This window comes from Pinus tabuliformis, chromosome X (assembly GCF_031772625.1).
Source record: "Pinus tabuliformis cultivar Carrire ecotype Pingquan chromosome X, CPIR1, whole genome shotgun sequence".
NCBI lineage: Eukaryota > Viridiplantae > Streptophyta > Pinopsida > Pinales > Pinaceae > Pinus > Pinus tabuliformis.
The window spans coordinates 1666429867-1666435866 of NC_142308.1; positions in this window are offsets into that span (position 1 = coordinate 1666429867).

The window sequence follows — 6000 nt, forward strand, 5'->3', positions numbered from 1 at the left end:
GGCTATGGATTCAATCAAAGAGTGGCTTAACTGAATCAGATCAATTGCTAAAGGAGGAGTTGATAGGGTAGGCTAGCACAACAAAAAGAAAATTTGCAAGTTCAAATGGATGAGGTAGTCCTAACCAGGGTAAAAGGGTAATGAAGAATCCTTAAACCGGGATCAAGATGAAGAAAAGAAGGATGATCAGTAGCAAAGGGCAACTAAGAATCCTTTACTATGGACCAAAAGGGGGAGAACTATGAAAGTAAGGGAGCAATTAAGAATTCCCAAACTAAGATAGTTTAGCAGAAAACAGTGAGAAAGTAAATAGTCAAGACATAGAGCATTAAAGCTAATTCTGAAATATCATTCCTTGTTTACCATTCATATTTCATAGAGAAACATGTGAATATTTATAAACATGAAGAGAAAATAGTAATACATGTGAAGAGATAATACTTATTTGAATTCCACTGTGCACAAGAATCCTGTGAAATGTCTTTAACTTTATTTCATGATCCAGCAGGCCAATACAATCTTGATTGCAATAGCTCCTTAACTTGATATGGAAAGTCTACATAAATTTCTTTGAATCCACACTAGTTACTTCGAAATGTGAAGAATTTATACAAAAAATATTACACAATATCTCATAACAGTTTGAGAATTATTCTAGGAAATCAAAAATATCTTCAAGCATGAAGATAGAGATAGATGGAAAACTGCTTCTTGCTGTCCCTTTTATTATGATTGTGTTGGCTATTGTTGTTCGCATTTGGCTCTTTCAGTTTTTGATATCTGTGTGCTGGAATCAATTTTTGTCTTCAACCCACTGACACTCTTTACCTGCTACACTTTGACCCTGTTTCATCTGTTTTACCTAGCTTCCATCAGATTTACTGCAGTAACTTTATAGTAAATCTGTTAATTTTACCCACCATTCATCTTCAGGTAATTTTGTCTTCAACATTTTTCTATATGTTTCATCAGCTTCGGTGTACTTGGAAAAATTTGGCTTGTTGACAAACAAGTGCTTTACTTCATGCTCTAGGAAGAACAGATTTTCTAGATTATCATACAATACCTTTCCTGTGGGCAAAGTTTTTATCTAGCTTGGTTGCTCGACAACTTGTTTAGTCTTTCTACGTAGTCCTCTTGGGTCATAAGCTTGTCATGGATGACCATAGGACTGGGGAGGCCTTTTTCCCTCAAAATACCAAACTTTGTCATGAACCTATCAATATCAGCTTGGATGCTTTGGCATTTCTTCTCAAGATTGAGCATAAGGTTCCTTTTAGTAAGAACCTTCTTGATTTCTATGATGGTCCCTGTCCTATCTTCTATGCCCAGTTCATCCAGTTGATACCTGTTCTTGCTGTTCAAGAGTGTTATCAGTTGGTTGGCCTCTTCAGGCTTGTCTCCTAGCTCTTCTCTTGTCTTTTGAATTGCTTCAGTGGCCACTTTCACCAGTTCAGTTTGCTAAAAAATTACTTGAATTGATGGCCAAACATCATTGACAAAGTCAATGATGTTGGACCAGAGCATCATCTTTATTTCTCCTAGTGGCTGTTGCAATGTCAAGTCCTTTTCAAGGAATTTTATCCTTTCACCCATTCTTTGACTCTTCTGGGCTTCTTCTTTCTGTTGTATCTGTGCAAGCTTACAGTCAGTTTCCAAGCTTGACACTTTTTCTTTAAGCCTTTTAATCTCTGTAGCCTCGATAGTCATTTCTTCCATGGCTTTCATTAATTCTGCTGCCTTCTCTGTAGATGTACCTGCACTTGTAGATGTACCTTTGATTGGTATGGCTGTAGCTGGTGGAACTTTTGGTGCTAAGGAAGTAGCCAATGTAGAGGTGTTAGGGTCCCACCCTAACCCCCTTATTTATGTCTTGGGATCACGTCATAGTCAAGAGTCAATAAAGCCCATATTAATATTTGTAAGTGGTTAACCCGCAATTAATGACGGGACCACAATTAGTTGCAAATGGGGGGAAGTATTAGATAGATGGTAAATAGGCGGTAGTATTAGATAGATGGTATTAATAAAACCCACGATATTGGCTCGTGGTATTGCATGTATGAGTCATATATAAAGGATAGAGACTCCCTGCGAGGAGCATTGTGTCTTGTTTTGTAATCGAGCTCTGCTCTATTGGAGGTTGCCCCCTCGAAGAGGCCTGTGAACATTTCTCTCTGAATAATAAAATCATTGCTATTCTGTGTTCTGGGTATATTTTCTTCGCATATTTTGTGTTCTCGGTATCTTTTCTTCGCTTGGGTATTGATTTACAGGTTAAGAGCATAACAAGTGGTATCAGAGCACTTTCCAGGGCTCGGTGGGATCTCCAAATTTTAGCAATTTTTTTTTTGGCTAGAGACGTGTTCCGGCGTCTTTAAACCACGGGATCTGTCATTAAGAGCATAAACCTGCGGATTTGGGGAGGCATGCACGCAGGAAATACAAGAGGTGGTCACGTCTGTTGGACTCCCTTGTAAGTAGCGCATTAGACAGAACCGCGCACGGACTGTCTTCCACGTACCCTCTGGGTATATAGGAAGCCCCCTAGCTCCCTTGAAACCTCGCCATAGATAAACCTTCGGCCGTCTTGTTGCTACAGTACACCGAGAACAGCACTCGGAGAGATTACTCGCCCGTACGATAGGGTAGTCGGGTTGTACGGCTAAGGGTACGGTCGATCCTCCTTAGTTAGAGCCCTGAAACAATGGGCCGAGTACTACTGTCAGACCCTTATGTATATTGCGATCTGTAGCACCTGACACTCCCCAAGACCATAGTTCCCTTTCTATCGGGGGATCACACATCATCTATTCCAGATCAGCAGCAGCAGTTGTTCCACCATTCAGATCTCTCAAATCCACCAGATCGGATATTCCAGATCAGCAGCAGCAGTTGTTCCACCATTCAGTTCTCTCATATCCACCAGATCGGATATTCCAGATCAGCAGCAGCAGTTGTTCCACAATTCAAATATCTCAGATCCACCAGATCGGAGTAGTTGCGAAGGGTTCCTGTACCTGGATATGATTTTCGCAGGACTTTTGGCGGCATTGACAGTTTGAGGATTTGGCGACTGCAGTATTGATCAGGAAGGAGTAAAACTCCGTTAGGAGTTTTCCAAAAAAAAAAAAAAAAAAAGTCTGAGATCTTCCGAAGTGCTTATTTGTGACCTAGCCCATCAGCATCAGGACAACGAGCTGAGCACGGTGGTACCATTCAATTTCTTAGAAAATTTTTTTTTGGCGGTCCCAAATTTTCATCAAGTTGGTGTATGGTAGAAACTAGAGCTCAAGCAATGGCCAATGAAAGACTAGACAAACTTGAAACAGATATGAAAAAGCTCAAAAATTCGCTTGATAACCTATCGAGCATGGTACGGCAAGCACTCGCTAAGGGCAAGGAGCTAGCTCTTGAGGTACCCTATAATGACCATATACACCTTGAGGGTGAGTCTAGCCACTCTCCTCACGTCTGGCACACCCATCCACCACCTCCTAAGTTGGATAGTCAGCGACCTCCCAAGTTGGATATACAGAAATTTGATGGTTCTAACCCGTCCGCATGGCTAGCACAAATGGAACAGTATTTCAAATTGAATCATCTCCAAGATGATTGGACAAAGATTGGAGTGGGGACCATGTACTTGGACAATGAACGATGGCAATGGGCAGAATGGCATCAACGTCGCAATGCACCTTTTTCGAGTTGGGCCCAATTTTCCAAAGCTCTTCGAGATCGCTTTGAACAGGGAGACTCCTTTTTGGGCCGTCTCACTAAGCTCCGACAGACGGGTACAGTGGATGAATATATCACCGCTTTTGAAGCCTTGGCCTTCCGCACTGACCATCTCTCAGATGAGTTCTACACGGAATGTTTTATCAGTGGTCTTAAAGAAGCCATCAAAGCTCAAGTTCTACTCCACCACCCTCCCACATGGACGGAGGCTTGCCAGGTAGCCCGTAAGGTGGAGCGTGCCATAACAGCCCAATACAGCCGCCCCAATTTCCCCACTAAAGGTCGTCCCCCACAAGCTCATACCACGACTCAGACACTTAAGGTCCAAAAGGTGTCAACTCAGGAAATGGTCGAGAGAAGAAAGCAAGGACTATGTTACTACTATGATGAAAAATATTCCCTTGGGCATAAATGCAAGGAGCCCAAGTTTTTTCAAATAGATGCCACTGACTACAGCTCCACCGAGGAAGATCCACCTCTTGAGGAACCGGAGGCGATCGAAGAAGACAACCAAAAGGAGATTGTATCTGATGACCCAGTTATTTCGCTCAATGCGTTGGCAGGAATCTCTTCCCCTCAAACTCTCAAAATCAGGGGTTTTCTTAAACATCGCCCAGTAATAGTCTTGATTGATAGTGGAAGTACCCATAATTTCATCCATCAAAAAATCGCCGAAGCAGCGCATTGTTATGTACGGGCAGTCTCTAACTTCCAGGTCCAAATTGCAGATGGGGGCACAATGAAATGTGAAGGCCGCTGTGAAAATGTCAAACTTCAAATGGGGGATTATCAGTTGAAAACCCACATGTTTGCCATACACATGGGGGGATGCGACATTGTCCTAGGTGCTGAATGGCTCCGCACCCTTGGGCCAATCACAATGGATTTCCAGGAGTTATATATGAGTTTTAAGCAGAACAACTCCACACATACCCTCCGTGGACTTCAGGCAGGAGCCCCCTCTATCATCAGCTCGCATAGGATGGAAAAATTGTTAAAAAAGGGCCATCATGGAGTGGTAGCTCAATTTAATGCCATCCAGGTAGTAGACACCATGTCTCCGCCAGTTCATCCTGAGATGCAACAGATTTTAAATAAACATCGGACGGTCTTTGACAAGCCTCATGAGCTTCCACCCTCGCGAGGGGAACATGATCATAGCATCACATTGGTTCTAGGGGCCCAACCCCCAAATGTGCGGCCATACAGATATCCGTTCACCCAAAAGAATGAAATAGAAAAAATCATCAAGGAATTGTTGGAAGCAGGTGTCATTCGTCCCAGCATTAGTCCTTATTCATCCCCAGTGGTCATGGTCCTCAAGAAAGATGGGGAGTGGCGGATGTGTCCTGACTTCAGGGCCCTCAATAAGTTAACAGTCAAAGATAAATTTCCCATCCCAGTGGCTGACGATTTGCTGGACGAACTCAATGGGGCTCAATTCTTCACTAAGTTGGATCTTCGCTCAGGCTATCACCAAATTCGCATGAAGGAAGTCGACATTCCCAAGACAGCTTTCAGAACTCATGAAGGCCATTATGAGTTCCTCGTCATGCCATTTGGTCTCTGTAATGCCCCCTCTACTTTTCAGAGCCTTATGAATCACCTCCTCAAACCATATCTCAGAAAATTTGTCCTTGTCTTCTTCGATGACATCCTCATCTATAGTGGCACTTGGGCGGCACATCTTCAGCATGTAGATCTACTCTTGCAACTGCTCCGAACACATAAATTATTTGTTAAGATGTCTAAGTGTTCGTTTGGCATGGAAGAAGTTGAGTATTTGGGCCACATTGTGGGGCGCGAAGGTGTCAAGGTGGACCCCAAAAAGATCCAGGCCATGCAAGAATGGCCTCAACCTAAGACCTTGAAAAGCTTGAGAGGATTTTTGGGTCTCACAGGCTATTATCGTAAATTTGTCCGCAACTATGGCCGCATAGCGAAGCCCCTAACGCAACTCCTAAAGAAAAATTCCTTCTTCTGGAATGAGGAAGCACAACAGGCATTTACCGCTCTAAAAACCGCCATGTGTTCCACTCCTGTCTTAGCACTACCGGACTTCACCAAATCATTTGTCATTGAATGTGATGCTTCGAGAACAGGTATTGGAGCGGTCTTAATGCAGGAAGGGCGACCATTGGCCTTTACCAGCCAACAACTAAGTGGGAAGAATCTGGGCCAATCTACTTACGAGAAGGAAATGATGGCCATCTTACATGCAGTCGAGACCTGGAGACCTTACTTGTTGGGGCGACGTTTTTT